General features: G+C 40.8%; 1 pseudogene; it reads right to left on the reverse strand.

The window, feature by feature from the left end:
- Nucleotides 1–212: 212 nt before the first annotated feature.
- LOC137295496 (zinc finger protein Xfin-like) lies at nt 213–7,302 on the reverse strand (annotated as a pseudogene).
- Nucleotides 7,303–26,470: the final 19,168 nt, after the last annotated feature.

Below are 26,470 nucleotides of genomic sequence, written 5' to 3' on the forward strand. Positions count from 1 at the left end.
CGACAGATTTCCTCTAAGTATAATTTGTAAAAATATAAAAGTGCATGAGGAAACAAATGGACTGTAATATGTGCATAACACTAAAAGTAAACAATCAGCTGATTCTAATGCGAACCCTCTGATTAACAGTATCTGACAGTGCAAATGTTTTCCAAGTCAACACATTGATAAAACGTAATTCCAATTTGACTCCTTGTGTTTCTGCAGGGTGCGTGCACTTTGCGTGCAGGTGTTCATTTCTTAAACTCAACACAGTAGGAAATCTTCACTGCTGGATTGCACAGTGAATCCTCGTATGTCCCTGAAGGGTACCTGATTCTGTATACGCTTTCCCACATTCGCGACATTCATTTGGCTTGATTCTACGGTGAATCCTCACGTGTCTCTGTACGTCATTTGAACGTGTCAGTGTTTTCTCTCACACGACGCACTGATGAGGTTTGATGCCACTGTGAATCCTCATGTGCCTCTGTACGTCATTTGAACGTGTAAATGTTTTCTCACACACAATGCACTGATGAAGTTTGATGCCACTGTGAATCCTCATGTGTCTCTGTAGGTCATGTGAGAGTGTAAATGTTTTCTTACACACAATGCACTGGTGAGGTTTGATGCCACTGTGAATCCTCATGTGTCTCTGTAGGTCATTTGAATGTGTAAATGTTTTCTCACACACAATGCACTGATGAGGTTTGATTCTATTGTGAATCCTCATGTGTCTCTGTAGGACATCTGAACGTGTAAATGTTTTCTCACACACAATGCACCAATGAGGTTTGATTCTACTGTGCATCCTCATGTGCCTCTGTACGTCATTTGAACTTGTAAATGTTTTCTCACACACAATGCACTGATGATGTTTGATGCCACTGTGAATCCTCATGTGTCTTTGTAGGTCATGTGAGAGTGTAAATGGTTTTTCACACACAATGCACTGATAAGGCTTGATTCCACTGTGAAACCTCATGTGTCTCTGTTGGTCATGTGAGAGTGTAAATGTTTTCTCACACACAATGCACTGGTGAGGTTTGATGCCACTGTGAATCCTCATGTGTCTCTGTAGGTCATTTGAACGTGTAAATGTTTTCTCACACACAATGCACTGATGAGGTTTGATTCCATTGTGAATCCTCATGTGTCTCTGTAGGTCATGTGAGAGTGTAAATGTTTTCTCACACACAATGCACCGATGAAGTTTGATTCTACTGTGAATCCTCATGTGTCTCTGTAGGTCATGTGAGAGTGTAAATGGTTTTTCACACACAATGCACTGATAAGGCTTGATTCCACTGTGAAACCTCATGTATCTCTGTAGGTCATGTGAGAGTGTAAATGTTTTCTCACACACAATGCACTGGAGAGGTTTGATGCCACTGTGAATCCTCATGTGTCTTTGTAGGTCATTTGAACGTGTAAATGTTTTCTCACACACAATGCACTGATGAGGTTTGATTCCATTGCATTGTGAATCCTCATGTGTCTCTGTAGGACATCTGAACGTGTCAGTGTTTTCTCTCACACAATGCACTGATGAGGTTTGATTCCACTGTGAATCCTCATGTGTCTCTGTACGTCATTTGAACGTGTAAATGTTTTCTCACACACAATGCACTGATGAAGTTTGATGCCACTGTGAATCCTCATGTGTCTCTGTAGGTCATGTGAGAGTGTAAATGTTTTCTCACACACAATGCACTGGTGAGGTTTGATGCCACTGTGAATCCTCATGTGTCTCTGTAGGTCATTTGAATGTGTAAATGTTTTCTCACACACAATGCACTGATGAGGTTTGATTCTATTGTGAATCCTCATGTGTCTCTGTAGGACATCTGAACGTGTAAATGTTTTCTCACACACAATGCACCAATGAGGTTTGATTCTACTGTGCATCCTCATGTGCCTCTGTACGTCATTTGAACTTGTAAATGTTTTCTCACACACAATGCACTGATGATGTTTGATGCCACTGTGAATCCTCATGTGTCTTTGTAGGTCATGTGAGAGTGTAAATGGTTTTTCACACACAATGCACTGATAAGGCTTGATTCCACTGTGAAACCTCATGTGTCTCTGTTGGTCATGTGAGAGTGTAAATGTTTTCTCACACACAATGCACTGGTGAGGTTTGATGCCACTGTGAATCCTCATGTGTCTCTGTAGGTCATTTGAACGTGTAAATGTTTTCTCACACACAATGCACTGATGAGGTTTGATTCCATTGTGAATCCTCATGTGTCTCTGTAGGTCATGTGAGAGTGTAAATGTTTTCTCACACACAATGCACCGATGAAGTTTGATTCTACTGTGAATCCTCATGTGTCTCTGTAGGTCATGTGAGAGTGTAAATGGTTTTTCACACACAATGCACTGATGAAGTTTGATGCCACTGTGAATCCTCATGTGTCTCTGTAGGTCATGTGAGAGTGTAAATGTTTTCTTACACACAATGCACTGGTGAGGTTTGATGCCACTGTGAATCCTCATGTGTCTCTGTAGGTCATTTGAATGTGTAAATGTTTTCTCACACACAATGCACTGATGAGGTTTGATTCTATTGTGAATCCTCATGTGTCTCTGTAGGACATCTGAACGTGTAAATGTCTTCTCACACACAATGCACCAATGAGGTTTGATTCTACTGTGCATCCTCATGTGCCTCTGTACGTCATTTGAACTTGTAAATGTTTTCTCACACACAATGCACTGATGATGTTTGATGCCACTGTGAATCCTCATGTGTCTTTGTAGGTCATGTGAGAGTGTAAATGGTTTTTCACACACAATGCACTGATAAGGCTTGATTCCACTGTGAAACCTCATGTGTCTCTGTTGGTCATGTGAGAGTGTAAATGTTTTCTCACACACAATGCACTGGTGAGGTTTGATGCCACTGTGAATCCTCATGTGTCTCTGTAGGTCATTTGAACGTGTAAATGTTTTCTCACACACAATGCACTGATGAGGTTTGATTCCATTGTGAATCCTCATGTGTCTCTGTAGGTCATGTGAGAGTGTAAATGTTTTCTCACACACAATGCACCGATGAAGTTTGATTCTACTGTGAATCCTCATGTGTCTCTGTAGGTCATGTGAGAGTGTAAATGGTTTTTCACACACAATGCACTGATAAGGCTTGATTCCACTGTGAAACCTCATGTATCTCTGTAGGTCATGTGAGAGTGTAAATGTTTTCTCACACACAATGCACTGGAGAGGTTTGATGCCACTGTGAATCCTCATGTGTCTTTGTAGGTCATTTGAACGTGTAAATGTTTTCTCACACACAATGCACTGATGAGGTTTGATTCCATTGCATTGTGAATCCTCATGTGTCTCTGTAGGACATCTGAACGTGTCAGTGTTTTCTCTCACACAATGCACTGATGAGGTTTGATTCCACTGTGAATCCTCATGTGTCTCTGTACGTCATTTGAACGTGTAAATGTTTTCTCACACACAATGCACTGATGAAGTTTGATGCCACTGTGAATCCTCATGTGTCTCTGTAGGTCATGTGAGAGTGTAAATGTTTTCTCACACACAATGCACTGGTGAGGTTTGATGCCACTGTGAATCCTCATGTGTCTCTGTAGGTCATTTGAATGTGTAAATGTTTTCTCACACACAATGCACTGATGAGGTTTGATTCTATTGTGAATCCTCATGTGTCTCTGTAGGACATCTGAACGTGTAAATGTTTTCTCACACACAATGCACCAATGAGGTTTGATTCTACTGTGCATCCTCATGTGCCTCTGTACGTCATTTGAACTTGTAAATGTTTTCTCACACACAATGCACTGATGATGTTTGATGCCACTGTGAATCCTCATGTGTCTTTGTAGGTCATGTGAGAGTGTAAATGGTTTTTCACACACAATGCACTGATAAGGCTTGATTCCACTGTGAAACCTCATGTGTCTCTGTTGGTCATGTGAGAGTGTAAATGTTTTCTCACACACAATGCACTGGTGAGGTTTGATGCCACTGTGAATCCTCATGTGTCTCTGTAGGTCATTTGAACGTGTAAATGTTTTCTCACACACAATGCACTGATGAGGTTTGATTCCATTGTGAATCCTCATGTGTCTCTGTAGGTCATGTGAGAGTGTAAATGTTTTCTCACACACAATGCACCGATGAAGTTTGATTCTACTGTGAATCCTCATGTGTCTCTGTAGGTCATGTGAGAGTGTAAATGGTTTTTCACACACAATGCACTGATAAGGCTTGATTCCACTGTGAAACCTCATGTATCTCTGTAGGTCATGTGAGAGTGTAAATGTTTTCTCACACACAATGCACTGGAGAGGTTTGATGCCACTGTGAATCCTCATGTGTCTTTGTAGGTCATTTGAACGTGTAAATGTTTTCTCACACACAATGCACTGATGAGGTTTGATTCCATTGCATTGTGAATCCTCATGTGTCTCTGTAGGACATCTGAACGTGTCAGTGTTTTCTCTCACACAATGCACTGATGAGGTTTGATTCCACTGTGAATCCTCATGTGTCTCTGTACGTCATTTGAACGTGTAAATGTTTTCTCACACACAATGCACTGATGAAGTTTGATGCCACTGTGAATCCTCATGTGTCTCTGTAGGTCATGTGAGAGTGTAAATGTTTTCTCACACACAATGCACTGGTGAGGTTTGATGCCACTGTGAATCCTCATGTGTCTCTGTAGGTCATTTGAATGTGTAAATGTTTTCTCACACACAATGCACTGATGAGGTTTGATTCTATTGTGAATCCTCATGTGTCTCTGTAGGACATCTGAACGTGTAAATGTTTTCTCACACACAATGCACCAATGAGGTTTGATTCTACTGTGCATCCTCATGTGCCTCTGTACGTCATTTGAACTTGTAAATGTTTTCTCACACACAATGCACTGATGATGTTTGATGCCACTGTGAATCCTCATGTGTCTTTGTAGGTCATGTGAGAGTGTAAATGGTTTTTCACACACAATGCACTGATAAGGCTTGATTCCACTGTGAAACCTCATGTGTCTCTGTTGGTCATGTGAGAGTGTAAATGTTTTCTCACACACAATGCACTGGTGAGGTTTGATGCCACTGTGAATCCTCATGTGTCTTTGTAGGTCATTTGAACGTGTAAATGTTTTCTCACACACAATGCACTGATGAGGTTTGATTCCATTGTGAATCCTCATGTGTCTCTGTAGGTCATGTGAGAGTGTAAATGTTTTCTCACACACAATGCACCGATGAAGTTTGATTCTACTGTGAATCCTCATGTGTCTCTGTAGGTCATGTGAGAGTGTAAATGGTTTTTCACACACAATGCACTGATGAAGTTTGATGCCACTGTGAATCCTCATGTGTCTCTGTAGGTCATGTGAGAGTGTAAATGTTTTCTTACACACAATGCACTGGTGAGGTTTGATGCCACTGTGAATCCTCATGTGTCTCTGTAGGTCATTTGAATGTGTAAATGTTTTCTCACACACAATGCACTGATGAGGTTTGATTCTATTGTGAATCCTCATGTGTCTCTGTAGGACATCTGAACGTGTAAATGTCTTCTCACACACAATGCACCAATGAGGTTTGATTCTACTGTGCATCCTCATGTGCCTCTGTACGTCATTTGAACTTGTAAATGTTTTCTCACACACAATGCACTGATGATGTTTGATGCCACTGTGAATCCTCATGTGTCTTTGTAGGTCATGTGAGAGTGTAAATGGTTTTTCACACACAATGCACTGATAAGGCTTGATTCCACTGTGAAACCTCATGTGTCTCTGTTGGTCATGTGAGAGTGTAAATGTTTTCTCACACACAATGCACTGGTGAGGTTTGATGCCACTGTGAATCCTCATGTGTCTCTGTAGGTCATTTGAACGTGTAAATGTTTTCTCACACACAATGCACTGATGAGGTTTGATTCCATTGTGAATCCTCATGTGTCTCTGTAGGTCATGTGAGAGTGTAAATGTTTTCTCACACACAATGCACCGATGAAGTTTGATTCTACTGTGAATCCTCATGTGTCTCTGTAGGTCATGTGAGAGTGTAAATGGTTTTTCACACACAATGCACTGATAAGGCTTGATTCCACTGTGAAACCTCATGTATCTCTGTAGGTCATGTGAGAGTGTAAATGTTTTCTCACACACAATGCACTGGAGAGGTTTGATGCCACTGTGAATCCTCATGTGTCTTTGTAGGTCATTTGAACGTGTAAATGTTTTCTCACACACAATGCACTGATGAGGTTTGATTCCATTGCATTGTGAATCCTCATGTGTCTCTGTAGGACATCTGAACGTGTCAGTGTTTTCTCTCACACAATGCACTGATGAGGTTTGATTCCACTGTGAATCCTCATGTGTCTCTGTACGTCATTTGAACGTGTAAATGTTTTCTCACACACAATGCACTGATGAAGTTTGATGCCACTGTGAATCCTCATGTGTCTCTGTAGGTCATGTGAGAGTGTAAATGTTTTCTCACACACAATGCACTGGTGAGGTTTGATGCCACTGTGAATCCTCATGTGTCTCTGTAGGTCATTTGAATGTGTAAATGTTTTCTCACACACAATGCACTGATGAGGTTTGATTCTATTGTGAATCCTCATGTGTCTCTGTAGGACATCTGAACGTGTAAATGTTTTCTCACACACAATGCACCAATGAGGTTTGATTCTACTGTGCATCCTCATGTGCCTCTGTACGTCATTTGAACTTGTAAATGTTTTCTCACACACAATGCACTGATGATGTTTGATGCCACTGTGAATCCTCATGTGTCTTTGTAGGTCATGTGAGAGTGTAAATGGTTTTTCACACACAATGCACTGATAAGGCTTGATTCCACTGTGAAACCTCATGTGTCTCTGTTGGTCATGTGAGAGTGTAAATGTTTTCTCACACACAATGCACTGGTGAGGTTTGATGCCACTGTGAATCCTCATGTGTCTCTGTAGGTCATTTGAACGTGTAAATGTTTTCTCACACACAATGCACTGATGAGGTTTGATTCCATTGTGAATCCTCATGTGTCTCTGTAGGTCATGTGAGAGTGTAAATGTTTTCTCACACACAATGCACCGATGAAGTTTGATTCTACTGTGAATCCTCATGTGTCTCTGTAGGTCATGTGAGAGTGTAAATGGTTTTTCACACACAATGCACTGATAAGGCTTGATTCCACTGTGAAACCTCATGTATCTCTGTAGGTCATGTGAGAGTGTAAATGTTTTCTCACACACAATGCACTGGAGAGGTTTGATGCCACTGTGAATCCTCATGTGTCTCTGTAGGTCATTTGAACGTGTAAATGTTTTCTCACACACAATGCACTGATGAGGTTTGATTCCATTGCATTGTGAATCCTCATGTGTCTCTGTAGGACATCTGAACGTGTCAGTGTTTTCTCTCACACAATGCACTGATGAGGTTTGATTCCACTGTGAATCCTCATGTGTCTCTGTACGTCATTTGAACGTGTAAATGTTTTCTCACACACAGTGCACTGATGAGGTTTGATTCCAGGGTGAAAGGATTCTCTAGATGGGAACTTCCACCACGAACCAGTGGATATTATGCTGTTTACTGAAAACATAAGAAAAGTTGTCACTCTCTTATAACAAGTGGGTTAGGGAGCATGCACAATATGGTGGTATTGTTGTGTGATAACTAACCTGATACTTCTAAGGTTTCTTCCCCTCACAGCACACTTGGGTGATTTTCAATATTCAACATGGAAACATAATTAGGTCTATTTAGATCAAATTAACTGCACAATAATATTGCATTTAAATGGTACATACCATGAAGTGAGTGAGTGAGCTTAGTTTTACGCCGCTCTTAGCAATCATATAAAGAGTGACACATCTTGTCATATACACTTGGAGCACATTTAGATCAAGCAACAGAAGTTTTAGTGGAAAGGATAGGTCGGGAAAAATTAATGCATACACAATTGGTGATGATGATTTTTATGAAGAATCACGTACAATGTGAACGACGCCCTCCTCTCCCCACCCCCACCACCCAACTTCCTTCCGAAATGTATATACCTCCCTGAGTGGGATGTATAAAATCGCTGATCTCTCCCTGTAGAGTTCTCTACCCACAGAGGTTACTCCTGTCATACGTTGAGAGAGATGACAGGAGTAACCTCTGTAGGAAGAGAATCGAATGATCCCTGCCCAATAAAAGTCTATGTACAAAGTAAGCGACTCCCTGCATGTTATGTAAACGATGATTGCCCCCTACCTTCCCAGAACAAAATGTGTTGTGTGGGACAAAACATCGACCCCAAACAACGATAGCGAGCGGTAAATTGCTGCTAGTGCATGTGTACCCGACTTAGCAGATTTGCTGTCTGCTGCATTTACTTACGTTTGAGTGTCACCGCTATGAACGACCTCTCGACTTCGGCGCGAAATTATACTATTTCACGACCAGACATTTGCGCGCGCGGCTATATATCTATTTTTAGAGAAGACTGGTTTCCTACCTCTCTCCTCAACAACCTGGTCCCTGGAGGCTCCCTCAAAGTAGCTAAAGCAGTGTAAAGCGGCGCAGCGCAGACTACCAAGATAACCAGGCTGACAACTAAACAGGGCCGCGGGGACCCGTCTGTATTTACTTTGACCCTGCACGTTGCCATAACACAGGGTTCAGAGATCACTCATCACCAAATCATTGCTATGATGTTAACTACGCACAATGTAGATTTAAAAAGTTAACATATACACTGTTTATATTATTATTGTTGTTATGAATAATTCAGTTTAACCTCTATTTATAGGCTGACATCAACAGTGTTTAAAGTCATGCAGAAACAACCAGATGAATCTCTCAATGTTTTCTTGTTTTACGCCATTTCAAGCAACAGACTAGCTCTACACCGTGGGAGACGTTACACAATACATTTGAGCAGGGAGACTATGCTGTTGAACATCTCTGATTTGTGGTTGTTTTAGAACAATACGAAACAGTACGACTGAGTACACGTGTCCACTTGATGTGGAAGAGAGCTCTTCACAGACGTCTAAAGAATTGAAAGTACAGCAGCCGTTGTGTTTATGCTCACTTCCTTAACCTGATATAAGTCATGTAAAATTTCTTACAAGGAGGATCCTGTTATCAGTTACGGGAGACAACTCTGTACATAGAATACTGGGTACACTGGGCAGTTTTACGCTCCACTCAGCAACATTCCAGCTATATGGCTGCGGTTTGTAAATAATCGAGTCTGGACGAATGAATGCAGTGATCAACAGCATGAGCATCGATCTGCAAATGGGAACTGATGACATGTGCTAACCTAGTCAGTGAGCTTGACCACCAGATCCCGTTATAGTTGCCTCTTACGACAAACAGAGTCGCCCTTTATGGCGAGTTCAATTCCGCCTACAATGTGTGAACCCTAGTGTCCGACAGGCTGTTACTGAAGAATTGGTAAAAGCGGAACAAAACTAAACTCACTCACTCACTCACTCACTCAATTCTTTGATTTTCTTTGATTATATTTCTAGGTTTGTCAGCATAATCACTTAAGTACTGAACATTAGAGACCTGCATCAGTTAAGGTGTTCCTGTCACAATAAGATGACATGCCGCCATATAACTGAAATTCTTTTCCGATTCTCATTAAACAGAACGTATTCACGCCAAATCGTCTATCAAAAAAAAATAAAAATAAAAATAAAAAAAAAATAAAATAAAAAATAAATAAATAAAAAACCAAACAAACCAAAAACAGTCACTGCTGTTTGAATATGATAATATTTACTATTTTGTATGTTTAGAAACCTCAGAGAAGCCAGGCAATACATATTTAGCATGCGTATTATATTTGAAAACCTTTACAATCACCTGTCGCACTGTGGTTCATTCTTCAAAACAGTGTCAAATAATGACTGAAGTAACGAAGTACAAAACCTTTTCGGTCGAACGAGGGACCAAATTGTGCAGAATCCCAAGCTTGACACTGAGAAGTATGAACATAGGCTTGAAGCTAAATACAGTAGGGGTTGATGCGCTACATCAGATTTTCAAGATTAGACTCATAGTGACGAAAAACATGATGGACCAAAACCTGTTTGTCTCCCATCGCCATCGTTGTCAATATTTATGCCGTTTCGGGATGCTGTGGTTGCCGTTTTTGCAGGTTAATACTGGCGTTTTCAACGCTTGGCGACCGTTCTCGGGTGTTGTTGTAGCTGATACGCCATGTTTGCTTCCATTTCAAAAGGTTAGTTTTCTGTTACAGAGCGTTTGTTTCGCTTTTAGAAGATATTGTTGCACAACGCACTGATGAGTTTTGATTCCACTGTGAATCTCCACACAGACGATTACCTGATGGTCTATTTTCCCCACATTCAGCACAACCACAGGGTTTTTACTAGTGTGAACCTTGCGTGTGTGTCTGAGCGTGTAAACAGTCCCACATTCAACACATTCACAAGGCTTGATTCCACTCTGAATCCCCATGTGTGTCTGCACAGCAGGTGGATGTGTAATTTTGTTTTCACATTCAACACATTCATAAGGTTTGATTCCACTGTGAATCGTCATGTATGTCGACCAGTTACTTGCACGTGTAAATGTTTTCCTACACTGAACACATTCATAAGGTTCAACACCACTATAAATCGTCATGTGCGCCTTAAGAGTATCGGATCGTATTCATTCCTACATTCAACACATTCATGATTCTTGATTTCACTGTGATTCCTCATGTATTTCTGAAGGTGACCTGATTGTGTGAATTGTTTTTCACCTAAAGTGCGCTTATGAGGCTTGATCCCACTGTGAATCTACATGTGTGCCTTACCTGATAGTGTAAATCGTTTCATACATTCAGCAAACCGACCAGAGCATGTGTATTTTCTTGCCCGCTCTCATAACAAGTATGAGGCCACTTGATTGAGCTTTGATGGCCCACTATGTTTTTCATGATTCTCCAAATCATCTACTTCCAGGTTTACAAAAAAGATTCTTTCATGAGATCATCTGTTTCCCTGGCTCCAATCGTGCGTTTTTTCATGTGATCAACTGTTTTGAGATTTCCAGTGACAGGTTCTTTCATGAGGTCACACATTTTTCAGATTTCAGTAATGGGTTCCTTCGTGGTATCTTCAGTTTCCAGGGTTCCAGTAACGTTTCTTTCATGAAAACCCAGATTTCATTTATTTCAGTGTGAAGGAAAGGAATCTGTGGTTGTCAACATCCGTCATTAACATGTGGATGCTATGGTGTTCTCTGAAAACATAAGGAACGTCACACTCTTATAACATCTAGGGTGGAGACCATACACAATGTGATGGTATGATACGTAGCACGTAGCATGGTAACAAACCTGATATTGTAAAATGTCTTCCAACACACAAGACAAACAATAAACAACTATAAACAACTTAAAGGTGTGTTTTTCAGTATTCAAAATGGAATGTGCCAATGGTGAGATGCGCAACTATCCTCTCCATAGCCTCACAAAGAATTATAGTTAGCTTTTACATGATTTTGTCAAAACAAAGCAATAATAAAAACAAATAATTAAAAAAAAATAAATAAAAAATAAAAAAACGTAGGATGTCTTGCAAAGCACTGTAAGGTGATGTACACTACCGTGTAAAACTGGTTAATACAATGAAAAGTATTATTATTATTATTATTATTATTATGTTTTACAGATTAAGATAGAAATGCAGCAGAGAGGGTTTGGGTGATCCTGGCACAGTCAGGCTGGTCAAGCTCATCATCAGCCCAAGGCCCTCGCCCCCTCTACACACAGCCCAGACAGCGAATGGGACTTCTCCCAGGAAACGCTGCCTAGTCGAACCCACCAAGAACTTTCCGGAGAATATGGAGGCTCCCCAACACTGCAGCCTTCTGCATTACCCAGATTGTCAGAAGGGCTGTGCTCCTGGTGGAGAACTCGGGCACTCTTCTGACCTGTGCCAAGAGATCAGGAGGTACCAAACCAAGGGCACCGAGAACAATGGGGAGCCTGACGACAGTGTACTTGGGATGTAAGCGAGACATTTCAAAGGCGAGGTCCGCATATTTATCATGCTTTTCCTGAATCTTGCCAATCACATTGCTGTCAAAAGGGACAGAAAATTCTATGATATAAATAATTTCATTGACTTTATCAAAAAGGACAAGATCATGTTTGTTGGCTGGAATTCGTCTCAGGCTGTATATTGGCCTATTCCAGAGAAGTTTGTAGCTGTCATTTTCCAGGACGCCCTGGACATGCTCAGGGTCGTACCATGGATGGACCTCGGAGTCAAAGCCACAGGCATGGCGGAGACGATAGTAAAAGCAGCGAACCATGCCATCATGTCTTTTAAGATATGCTGTTTGTGCCAAGGAAGGGCATCCACTGACAAGGTGTTGGACAGTCTCTGTAAATTGATTATTATTATTATTATTATTATTCCATTTAACCCCAATATTGTCGTCACCATACTCATAGTTTAACATCACTGCATTGAAATAATCCAGTTAGGTCTTCATGTGAACATAATTTGACCTGTCTCTGATCACTGTAACACTAATATGTGTTACATTACATTAATATGTAGATGGCTCTCTGGCTAGCAGTGAACGAGTGCTGGATCAAAGACGCTTCAGTGTTATGATTTTAATTTGCTTATAAGCTTGGTGTAGGTTGTCAAACATAGTTTCGACTGTGTCAAACTTAGGTTTGACACTCATCACCTGATGAAGGAGTATATGTGTTCATCAACAGATGAAGAGTAAATATATTTATCACCTGATGAAGGAATATGCCTATTCATATAGGAATAAGAGCATTTGTCATCTGATGAATGAAGGGGTAGATATATTGATTACCTGATGAAAGAATAAGTATGTTCATCAACTAATGAAGGAGTAAGTATTTTATCACCTGATGAAGGAGTAAGTATATTCATCATCTGATGAGGGAGTAAGTACATTTATCACCTGAGAAATGAGTAAGTATATTCAACACCCGATGAAGGAACATGAACATTCATAACCTGATGAGGGAGTACGTATGTTCCTCAACTGATGTAGGATTAAGTGTATTTATCACTCGAGGAAGGAGTCAGTATATTCATCACTTGATGAAGGAGTAAGAAAATTCATCTGTGACGAAAGCATAATGACATGTACATGTAATTTTGAAGGATTATGGTTATGTAGAGTATTACAAACCAAAATGTAATGTAGTAAAATTACGTGCGTGTGTATGTGTGTGTGTATGTGTATGCGTGTGTGTTCTCGCTTTATGTGTGTAGAAAATACACGCCATGTGTAATTGTTGTCATCACACTTCAGTGTTTCATTAATATCGCGCGAGATTTCCTAAAAGAATCCCCATACAGAGAATGCTAGCACATTGCAGGAATCGGCGTAAAACTAAGCCCACTCACTCAATAAAAGGTACAATGTCAGTCTGTTTCATGCAGTTGTATACTCATTCATAAGTGTGTATCAGAGTATCTGACAGTGCAAATATTTTCCCACATTCAGAAACCAGAAACCTATAATGGTGTCTTTAAATCAGTGTTTGGGCAGTTGGGTAGCCTTGTGGTTAAAGCGTCAACTTGTCAAGCAGAAGAACTGGGTTTGATTCCCCACATAGGTGCAATGTGTTAAGCCCATTTCTGTTGTCAACCGTCGTGATATTGCGGAAATATTGCCAAAGGCGACGTGAAAATAAACTCACTCATTCTCTCAAATCCGTGTTTTCCTTGACTATGTTTCTGTGTTTGACAGTACCATCACTATCACCAAACATTTATGGACGGGCTTTCATCACCTCTATAACTAACTGTACCATATTCGTGAGAATTAAATAAAGACCAAATAATCAGAGATTTGAAAACTTTCCAGTCGGGATATTTTTAACAATACATTACTGACACTATTCACAATCCGCAAACAGTTTGCTAACGGGCCAGAAGCTATTTTGAACGCTGCATTCGTGGTTTGTTGTCGGAGGTATTATCCTATACAAAGTTATGTCCGCTTTTGCACAATTATTGTGCTTGGAATACATGAAGTTCTTCATGCCAATACATACTGATATATTTTGTGCTTCAAAAAGTGATTTCTGCCTGCTTATATGTATGAATTAATTGAAATTAATTGTATTGTGACAAGGGTGTTTAAGGTTTAAGGTTTCCCAAATACTTAGGTAATGGGGAGCTCCTTTAAAGACCCGTGGGCTAGTGTTTCGGGATAAAGCTATAAATACTTGTCGTCTGGAGTTAGCTTACGGTACTCGGAACAAGGATTGGACCAGTATTAGTCCAAAGTTAAAGGAAGATCTACTGATAAGAGAGAGGGAGCGAACGTGAGAGTTTAAGCTAAGGATGAACACCCTTCAAACAGACGTCAGTCATTTTCTTTAAGATATCACCCCCTTATGAAACCATTTATGATTATTCCGAAAATATATTTGTTTCAATGCCGAATTATTGAACACGGCTCGTTCAATAGTTCGCATTGCACATCCCACGTACGAAAGGGTGATCTTGTATACATTTGGAAGCATAATTTTGAGGATTTTAAGGTTTGGGAAACGTGAACTCCTGTTTTCTTGGAAACAGAAATCCAGAAAGCCATAAAAGCGATTGTTGTCAAGATTTAGACATGTCAAGGATGTAAACCTGGCGTTGTGAAGCTTTATATCTGTTAAATTGTTTCCCCCAAAATCAAGTGAGGTCATAGGATTTAGTCTCATTAGTGCAGTTGTAGGGAAGCACTTGGTATTGTTCAGAAAATATCAGGCTGAAATCAGCCATACTTTCTAAGTGTTCAAAAAAATCATCAGACACATTTTGAAGGTTCATGGAGCTGATATTCAATGCCTTCATTTGTGTCTTGGTCATTCCATAGAATGATTCCTTCAAAATTCCCTCATTTATGACGTTTTCTGAGAGGTCAAGCGTTTCCAAATAGTTCAAAGTACCGAATGCGTCCTTGGCGACGTGTTCGATGGCATTCCGTTTCAGACTAAGAGTGACGATTCTGTATGGAGAATACACAGCCAGAGTAGAATTGAAGATATCGGGAAAGATGCCACTGTTGTCACCAGTACCCAGCCTTTCATCTTCTGCTTCTGATAATCCATTAAACGGAATAGCTTTCAGAAAGGTCAGCGTCAGCGTCTGTTTCTTGCTGAGTCACGCATTGTCAATAGCCTAGAATATTACTGTAACTTGAGCACTTTGCCATTTACTATCTCATGACCATGAAAGAAACAGCATGCCGGGACTTCTTCGGCCCCGGTACCAGGTCAATGGATGACAGAAATATTTTCAGCTGTGTATAATGAAAGTAATGACCAATATTTTTTTAAAAATTGCGTCACTGTTAAGCACATCAGGTGTGAGGAATACATTATGGTATCAAATCGCAACAATTTAAAGTAGAGCTTGGCGAATGCAATTCAAATGCCATCAGGCCTTATGACCCTGAGAGGATTACTATTGGCAGAGGATTACTATTGGCAGAGGATTACTATTGGCAGAGGATTACTATTGGCAGATGATTACTATTGGCAGAGGATTACTATTGGCAGAGGATTACTATTGGCAGATGATTACTATTGGCAGAGGATTACTATTGGCAGAGGATTACTATTGTTACCTTTACTTATATTCATCTTTCAGGATCCAGGTTAGAGTTGGTCTTCAGCAAATAAAGCTTGTCGTTCGAGGTGAACATAATAATTAGTTGGTCAGGCAGGTTGACTGGGTTTACACATGCGTTAATGTCCCGGCTGCGTAGGTCGATGCTCATCATGTCGATCATGGATTGTTCTGCCCTGACATTAGTTATAGATCGCCGTCATATAGCCGGAACACTGCTCAGCAACACCAAAGAACAATTATCCACCTTAACGTGTGCCTAAGTTTCAACAACAAAAACCGGAATGAGATTGGCCTATCTCGGACTTGAACACACCAGAACAGACAGACACAGAGACCGACCAGTTGTCATTTCTCATGCCACTGTACACGATGTTACAAGCCTTACTTGTCAGTGCTCTGTTTGTGGCTGGTAAGTATGTCATCAACATGTTTGATTGAAACATATGTATTCAAAGAATGGATTGGTTACATGTTATACCAACAATGTGAAATCCTCTCCTATTTACAGTGCTTACATGCAAACGTGAAACAAACAATGTGCGCAGGGATAGAGAGAGATATACCAACGGAGGATAAGACATTTAAATTAAAGTAATACATTACATATTCGAATTATTTAGATCCCTATGTGTGACTCTCTATAATGATGGTCCCGGGGTAGAATAGGCCTTCTGCAACCCATGCTTGCCATAAGAGCCGTTTTTGCTTGTCGTAAGAGGCGACTAACGAGATCGGGTGGTCAGGCTCGCTGACTTGGTTGGCACATATCATCGGTTCCCAATTGTGCAGATCACTGGATTGTCTGGTCCAGACTCAATTATTTACAGACCGCCGCCATATAGTTGGAATATTGCTGACTAAAAACTAAACTCACTCACTCACTCACTCACTCACTCACTCACTCACTCACCGCGATCCAACTAAACACAACATCAGAGAATCATTTTTTATATAATCGGAATATTATCGAGTGTGGTACAGTCGTACCAGCCTTAGCTTGATAATCGCGTGTAGCGACTTAGTTCCAGCATGTTTTGTTTATGGTTAAAAATAGACATATGCTATTTATATCATCTGGCTTAACTAGAACAATTAGTTTAGAGGTTGTCACCCTAAATTAAACATTTTTCTTTCATTGTTTAACTAACAAAAGTAAAATGAGAGAGTCATAGTTTTTATCATAAGGAGCCCCCGTCCACATAGGCGGCAATCCATCCAGTGTCAAGCATGTTCATGAATGTATCAATAGGCCAGCGATTGGTCTTCCTTTTAGTTGAATAGGAATGTACCAATTCATCCATGGTGTCAACCCCATCTGGTGTCAACATACACAGGAAGTCTGTCTTCCACATAAACCAGGCTGTTGCATTTTGGCGTTTGAATTGAACATGGTGCTGGTGTGTTTCGGCACCAGTTTTTCGTTGTTTGTGACAATGTTTCATTTCACCTAAAGAAACAAATGTTAAACTGTGCCGGGAGGCGAGGAGGCCAAGTGCGTAAAGCGTTTTCGTCATGGATACAATCCCATTGTTTTGATATTGTTCGAATATTGCTAGACGCTCAATCACTCACCTTAATTACAATAAATACACATATCATACAGCTTTAAAACCAGACGTTAGTTTATAGACCTGACAAAGCGTTGATCAGGTCGAAATCTGGATTCGAACGTGTGATCATCGGATTCTTGTAAGGGAGGTAACTCTGAATTTTGTGTCCCAAACGTTGGCGATACTAGTGAATATATGCTAAGCACAAACAAAAGACAACTTACGCAAATTATTAACTACACGTTGATATCAATTTTAATGATCTCATTCTGATATTTTTACAGCGTCTTGCACGTCCGATATTCGTGACTGTGCGAGAGTGTGTTCAGCAAGCTATTCACCGGTCTGCGCATCTAATGGAGTGACATATTCCAACCCATGTGAAATGGGCGTCAGTCTGTGCTTGTAAGTCTCAAGTACAAAATATACTCTTAAAAGAATGTAGGGGAACTGTACTTTCAATGTACGATTGTCGAAACTGTGAGATATATGGGATTGAATCAGTGTTGATACAATAATAATGGATGTTTTGAAAATGCATCACCACGTGGATTTCATTCAAAGCAAGGCCGCTCGTTCTGTTATCTCCCTTGTTAGGTGACTGGAGTACGACATGAAAATTTCAGGTTTACAATTTTCAGTCAGTAGTGTGTGATTTGACCCTGAAAACCTTGACCATGCACAGATGCAAGAAAATTATTGGAGAAAATGATCTACAGTGATTTATCGACCGGCCTGAAAAACGTCAAGATTCATAATGACACCCTATACACGTAGGAGGCTTGCACGTTGTGCACGTGCTTCCCATGCAATGTGTTTGCGTGTGGTCATAACGTGAAATGATGCTGCATACACAAGATGAATGTCATTGTAACGTTCCTCAATGGGTTTTCTTTCTACCAGACTTATATATATTTTCCAATATGTGTTCCAGGTCTGGACAGCTGGCTACGGTCACAGTTATCCACAATGGTGCTTGCTAGATGTACACTTGAGCGTAATACAACATTGTATCGGTGTATTGGGAGTCATGTTCTTGAGTGAGTGCTGATTGGCCGTTCCTATGACCATTCTGTAAAGACATACTTTATCCGCAAAGTTCCTTCCACACAACGCTGACCCACCGTTCAGTCGCGTTCACTCATTCTATGAGACTTCAAATTTTTCTAACATAGTATTATGTGAATCAAAAATCCTTTCCAAACAACGAACGACGCAGATCGCTCACAACTTGACTGATGTATTGCGAGCTTGTATTAGGGCAAGACGGTGATTCGGACTAAAGGCAAGCGCAAAATGCCTCGGTGAAGAGTCGCTAGTCTGTAGATGTAGATATGGCGACTCTAGGTTACACAACACCAGATGTGTTCCAAGAGACTGCTTTTGTAACGTTGTAGGTTTAAAAATCATCCAGGGCCTAGATTTTCGAAGTTCTCTTAGCGCTAAGACAGTCGTAAGTTAATGTTAATGTATGACAGTTACCACTATCTTAACGCTAAGAGAGCATCGAAAATCTAGGCCCAAGTTTTAACAGTAAGAGTACATTGCAGTCTGGCCTTTAAACTACATTAAAAACAGAAATTCCGGTTTAATCACAATTTTCTGAACAAACCAAGCTGAACACATGAACATGTGATTCTTCAAAGGCATGTAGAAGTTGTGGTAGCAATACAGGACACATTTTATGGACGAGGCACTAGAGTAGTAAACCCCTAGATCTCTGTTGATCTCCGGTACTAATCTTCTAATGAAGATTGACTCAAGAAGTTTTCTTTTCCGCCAATCATTGACGTTGCACGCCAAGATTTGAGAGTGTTGTCAGTTGATTGATGATTGAGTGTTGTTGAGTGATTTTGATTTTTAACACTGTGTTCTGAGAGGGTTAGATTTAAGGTCAGATTTTTCAACTGAAGTTTTGTGTTCTTTTAATCTAATGTTGAAAGGCCGACATGTTTCTCCAATGTAGCTGCTTCCACATTTTTTGGTGCATCACCAAACCATCGTAGTAAAGAGATCGACAAGGGCACCCATGGATGAGCAATAACTTCTATGTACTGTTAATAGTATTACTTTACATGCTATACATGCAATACATTTATCAAAAAATCTTTGTACATGTCCAATCTTACAATTTGGTATAACAATGATCTCAGACTGTCACTTCTAATTTAATCCAACAACACTACTATAAATACAAAATAAGATGTATTCATTCTAAGAGTCATGTTAGTTGTAACCATTCACTACTAATTCTATTATGTTGTGATAGCATTCCTATTAGCTTCTGGTATCATGTTGTCATAGCATTGTGACGTCATAAGCATTGTGAGATCATGGGCAGAGTTAACAGTTAGCCTTACTGTTCAGTTTAGCTCAACCTGATGAGGGGGTAGGGTAAGCCCCGAAACGTCGTGAAAATAAAGTAAAGAAGTTGCTATCCATAAAATTTGTCCTGTACATGAACCCTAGTTCCGCACCAAATGTCACCTACTTGAATATATCTGTACACTCATTAAGCATATGTCATGATGATAAAAGTGACAAAAATACTTAAATTGCGGTGGGTTTTAATTACTGGATAGATGTGCTTTTTAAAAGGATAAATACTTAAACTATTTCATCACAATCACATTACACAGTGCGGCCGAACATGGAGGGTAAACGATACTGGTCTAGGGCCCCTTACAATAGGACAATGCGTAGCGTGCTTCGGTTTACGTGTCAACTGTCATGGCTTTCTCATTGTTGGTGTTAAAACAATTTAGGATTCAAATACATGTACGCAGTGGGTCTTGTGAACGCCTGAGACACAGCGAAAAGATATAAGATGAACGATACTTGATAAAGGCATACCGAGATAAAACATTTACCCGGTAATATTTACATACACATGATTATTTACGTACACGTGATATGCTTTCCGTTTCCGTGTTGGACATGATCTTGTTACAGCACGAGTTCAAACATAGAGACGTGGGATCTTGGTGATACTGGTAAGTATGGTTACTTTGACAGTGTTCCTCCTCATATTATGGGCAGTCATGTAGCCGAGGAACCAGGTTCGATGTCCACACGGGCACAATGTGTGAAGCCCATTTCTCGGGTCCCCTGTTGAGATTCTGATGGAATACATTTAAAGCAGCATAAAACAAAACTCACACATCCACTCGCAGTATTTGGTCATTAGATGACGACGAGCATACGTGTGTAGGTGTGGCTGCTTGTATTTACACAGACTTTAGCTGGTTTTATAGTGCTAGCTCAAGAAGACACCATGCGGCATTTACGCATGAATGCCCTACTCAGACACATTATACTGACTCCGAGCTGACCAGTCCTTGTTGTACCCAGTGATGCCAGGCAGGGACCCACGAATACCATATTTTAACGTATATTGGCGGACGCTCTAACCACTTAGGCGGTCCATTTTGAAATTAGAAACACGATCAGTGTTTCCGCTGACATTTTCAACAGCCGGTCATCATGACCGAGAGTCTATAACTTTAACGGACATTTCCATTTTTTCCCGGTCAGCTAATAATGTCATAAATAAATACAGATAACACTCACCTAATATTTTCGTCTTTTATTTCCAAATATTTTTGTAGCACGTTGCACATGCTCCTGTTTTCCGTTCAATCTGTGTTCCGACAGCCGATTCCGGCTGGCTGTGTGAATCCTCTTTTGAAGACTGACACCACGCTCGGCTGGTACGCTTGATACTGGAATCACCAGTGCAGCAGAAGCAAAGTTTATGAAATCAGGGTAAACTTCCCCACATTCACGAACAATTGTTTTGCATGTTTCCTCCAGAGTCATAGAGCCAAGTCGGCCATGGTACTCTTAAAGTGTGGGAAATCCCTCTGCCTTCTCTCGCAGTCAATTATTGGTTGAATAACTGTGACGTCACCTGCCACCTGGCCAATATCTGGTCAGAAGTGGTCTAACAGGACGGTCATGGAATCCCCTCCATGTTCAGATAGTTCCTCTTTACTATTGTATTTTGAGGGATTGAATATGTTGTCAAACTAACCTCCTGAAATCTATTTCTCAGTGACGTGCATAATTCTGCTAAGAACTCGCTTCAAGATTTCTTGAAAGCAGTGATTGACCTGTCAACAGCGTACTGTAAAGTCACACCTCTAAATACCCTACTCGTGCCAGTATCAGTTGCGTTGTGAAGAAAAAATGTTCACTTGGGCCAGGGTTTCCGTTTAACCCTTGAAGTGCCTCAGTAGTGGAATTCACTATTTTCATGACCATGCTGAGATTTAGAGAGTCTTTCTGAAAGAAGGAAAGATCGAAAAATGTTTTGTAAAATAGGCGTGGAAGCAAAAGTGAAAAATAAATTTATGGAAGGCAGTATCAATTTGAGAAAATCAGCCATGGTTGCTCACACTGAAACTGCCAAGGAGAAAAACAATGAAAGTTTACTTGCACAAATGAACACTGTACTTTTTATGGCGCACGAATGTACACAATGGTACATCAGAATGTGTAACAGAGAAAATTTGAGTTAAATCGCGTTGTTGGGTTTGGTTCCGATGGACCCAGTGTCATGATGATAGGTCGCCGGACTTTCCTTATCTGATTAATGTGCATTGCATAGCACATAGGGTGGCACTTGCATCGGCAGATGCAGCCCAAACAGCTAACGTTGTCGCAGACTATAGAAAAACCTTGAATGAGATATACAAACTTTATGAATATTCAGCGGTCCGGTACAATAGACTGCGTGAACTGTCTGAAGTTTTGGAAGAGAGTGAGTTCTCCAGTGTCCAACATCCGTGTAGCGTTCGATGGTTGTGGGTAGGGCCTGCGCTTGAATCAACAAAAAAGAAATTGGCCGGCACTTGTGATGGAGATAGAGGAGGAGGCGAAAAACATTATAAAAAAAATCAACCTATGGATTTATTACAATGAGGTACGCATTGTCAGATATCCTTTATTGTACGGACAAATTAGTTACAGTCTTTCAGAAAGACTCTCTAAATATCGGCATGGTCATGCCTACAGTGAATCCCACTATTAATGCTCTTCAAGGGTTAAACGGAAGCCCTGTCCCAAGTGAACATTTTTTTCTTCACAACGCAACTGATACTGGCACTGGTATGGTATTTAGAGGTGTGACTTTACAGTACGCTGATGACAGGTCAATCACTGTTTTCAAGAAATCTTGAAGCGTGTTCTTAGCAGAATTATGTACGTCACTGAAAAATAGATTTCAAGTGGATAGTTTGACAACATATCCAATCCCTCAAAATACAATAGTAAAGAGGAACTATCTGAACATGGAGGGGATTTCATGACCGTCCTGTTAGACCACTTCTGACCAGATATTGGCCAGGCGGCAGGTGACGTCACAGTTATTCAGCCATTAACTGACTGCGAGAGAAGGCAGAGGGATTTCCCACACTTTAAGAGTACCGTGGCCGCCTTGGCTCTATGACTCTGGGTGAAACATGCAAAACAATTGTTCGTAAATATGGGGAAGTTTACCCTGATTTCAAAACCTTTGCTTCAGCTGCACTGGTGATTCCAGTATCAAGTGTACCAGCCGAGCGTGGTGTCAGTCTTCAAAAGAGGATTCACACAGCCAGCCGGAATCGGCTGTCGGAACACAGATTGAACAATGTGATGTTCCTCAACACCCACGGAAAACAGGAGCATGTGCAACGTGCTACAAAAATATTTGGAAATAAAAGACGAAAATATTAGGTGAGTGTTATCTTTATTTATTTATTACATTAATAAACAATAATATTAATAATCAATTAACATTAAGGACCGCTCAAAAGGTATTTAATATGTGATATAACTCTTAACGGTTTGTTTTCAAAACAAAACACGATAGAAACAGAAAATAGGTGAGGCCTTTACAAAAGAATTTCACCGAGGGATATGACGGTATTTCTTTTTGGTAATTCGTCAGTTTAGCATGGACAGTTTTAACGATTAAATTGGTTTAAAAAATCAGGGAATAATATTACTGAATTTCTTTTAGTGGTTTTAAACTTGGCATTGTCCTCCCAGTCTCCAGATATTGCCTCATCCCTTGACACAGCCTCCACAAAATGTCTCATCCCTCCTACCCACCTTCCAATACTATCTCTTCATGTCACACAAACTCAGTTTACTGAATCATTCCTTCTCACAAATTCCACAAACTGCCACATCACTATACACAACTTTTAAACACTGTCCGATCCCTTGAAACAACTCAGTGGACTACCTTATCCATCTTCACAGCCTCCCAATACTGCCTCATCCCTTATCACAACCCCAAACCTCATCAGTCCAAACAACCTCCAGATATCACCTCATCCCTCCAAACACCCTCTAAAAATGACAGATACCCTCGAAAAAATCTCCAGAGAGTTCCTCATCCATCTGTGCAAACTGTAAGTGCCTTATCCGTCGTCATAAATCCCAAATGCTGCCTCATCCTTCCGCACAACCTCAAGATATGACATCATCCCTTATCACTCCCCCGAGATACTGTATCATTCTTCCACACAACCACAATATACTAACTCTACCCATCTCACGACCATAAAATGCTACTCTCTCATTCCGAATAACCACGTATACTGCTTCATCCGTAAGTACAAACTCCAAATACTACCTAATCCCTTCACACAACCTCCTCATAGTGCAGCATCCCTCCAATGTCACAATGCTGTTCCATCACTCCACACAACCTCCAAATGCTCCCTCATCCCTCCATACAACCTCCAAATACTGCCTCACCCATCCACACAACCTGCAGATACTGCCTCATCCCTCCACACAACCTGCAGATACTGCCTCATCCCTCAACACAACCTAAAGATACTGCCTCATCCTCCAGCACAGCCTCCACATGTTGACTCATCTCATCACAAAACCTTCACATACTAAAACAACCGTCAAATGCTGCATCATCCCTCCACACAACCTCCAAACGTTGCCTCATTCCTCCCAACAATCTCCACATATTACAAAATCCCTTTCCACAAAGGAACGGCACCGAAAGAGTCTGCACCCATTGTTGACTCCTTGGTTTTCACACCCGGTCACAAGTGGGCTCGATCCCGATAACTCAACCTCGCTCGATCACAAGACTGACGCTTTAGTCAGTTCTTTTACAGACACACATTCCACATGCACACAGCCTTCAGAAACTCCCTCTTCCCTTCATACAACCTCCAGTTTGGGCCTCATCAATCCAAACAACCTCAAAATACTACCTCATCCCTCCACACAACCTACAAAAAATGAAGCATCCCACGAAACAACTTCTAGGTAGCTTCTTATCCATCCAAACAAATTTCAAATGCTGCCTCTTTCCGACATTCAACCTCAATATATTGAATCATCTGTTCCCCCAGCCTCCAAATACTGCCACACCCATCCACACAACTTCCAGAAACTGTTTCATCCCATTACGCATCCTTCAAATACTGTCGCACCACTCCGCACAACCTCGAGATACTGCATCATCCCTCCACACAACCTCAATAACAACGCTTCCCTTCAAATGTTGTCTCATTCCTCTACAAAAACTCAGTATACTTCCTCTTCCCTCCCCCCAACCTTCAAATGCTGCCACATCACTCCACATTAACAAAAGATACTGCCTCAGCACTCCATATACCCCCCAACTACCGCCTCATGCTCCACACAACCTCCAAGTACTGCTTCATCACTCCACACAACATCCACATTCTGTCTCATCACTGCCCACGACCTCCAGATGCTGCCTTATCCCTGCACACAACCTGCAGATAGTGCCCCATCCCTCCACACAACCTGCGGATACTGCTTCATCCCTCCACACAACCACTAGATATTGCCTCATCACTCTACATCTCCATATATCGCCTAATCCCTGCATACAACTTACATATATCGCCTTATCCTTGCACAAAACCCGCAGATACTGCCTCATCCCTACACACAATCTGCATATACTGCTTCAGCCCTGCATACAACCTGCAGATACTACCTCAGCCCTCCACACAACCTGCAGATACGGCCTCAACCCTCCACACAATTCCTAGATACTGCCTTATCCCTCCACACAACCCTTGGATATTGCCTTATCCCTGCACACAACCTCCAGATACTGCATGACTGCCTTCAAATAATGCAGCTTATTTTCAGCAGAATGTCTTCAGTTATACAGTGTGCATTAATTATTTTTTTTTCAGTTTGTAAAACGACAACAACGCGAATATTCTTTCGAGTCAGCATAGGTTGATCCATCGATCAGTTCATTGTCAGGTAAGAAACACTTATACGTTTATACTCGTTAGTGACGATGGAAATTGTTTTCACAGCTGTGTTGTTTTAACAGTCCGTAGAAGAAGGTCTGGAGATTCCGTTGACGTTTCATATCCACACCGTTCACAAATCTAAGGTATAGAATCTGAAAGAGCCAACACGAAATGAATTTCTAGAACTTCTGACCTCCTCTTCTTGTCTTCAATACAAGCAACAGAACGCTTTCCATATGAGATATCTGAAGAGTCGATTCTTCAGTTCGTGTATTTCATTAGCATGTGCTTGTTTGCTTGTTTGTAACAGTCTGTAAATAATCGGGCCTTGACCAGACACCCCAGACAGCAAGAGTAACGATGACAGAGTATGTGTTTAGGAATCACTATCGAATGGAGATGACACCAGGTGGTCGCGAAAAGATTAACGTATCCTGCAACATCTTTGGAACCTGTCACAAATACATGCAGAGACTTGGTCATCTGAAACTTTTTTTTACAAGTCAAAAATTTCATCGGACATCATTTGGTCAGTAAATTTTGAAATATCATCCACTGAACATTTTGAAAGTTTACTGATGTGTTGAATGGTGAGGTTTTGCTTGCACAACTTCTGAACTTGAATCGTATGACGTTGTTTGAAATCTTGGTATGAAAGAATGATCGATTGTATCTCAAACATTGGGAGACATTGTGTGACAAAGCGATTTGTGGAGCGTATTGATATTATTCTGCGTGAGCTCCAATTCGTTTCCTAATACCAATTTCTTGTGCACTATCTGTCTGCTTTAGTTATATAAATTGCTCATGTAATACCAAGGTGAAGGGTAAGTTGGAGGATTTGTTCCTAATCGTTTTCTCTGTGAATACAATATATCAAAAAATCAGTTTCGACTGCTTGTGGGTTTTCCTTCACATTTGCTGATTTGCTAATGTTTGAATCGACATCAGAACCACACACTCTCACTTTACACATCGCGTTTCAGAATTTCAATCAGGTCATTCCAAGACACAGAA

This window comes from Haliotis asinina, chromosome 1 (assembly GCF_037392515.1).
Source record: "Haliotis asinina isolate JCU_RB_2024 chromosome 1, JCU_Hal_asi_v2, whole genome shotgun sequence".
In the NCBI taxonomy this organism is placed as follows: Eukaryota; Metazoa; Mollusca; class Gastropoda; order Lepetellida; family Haliotidae; genus Haliotis; species Haliotis asinina.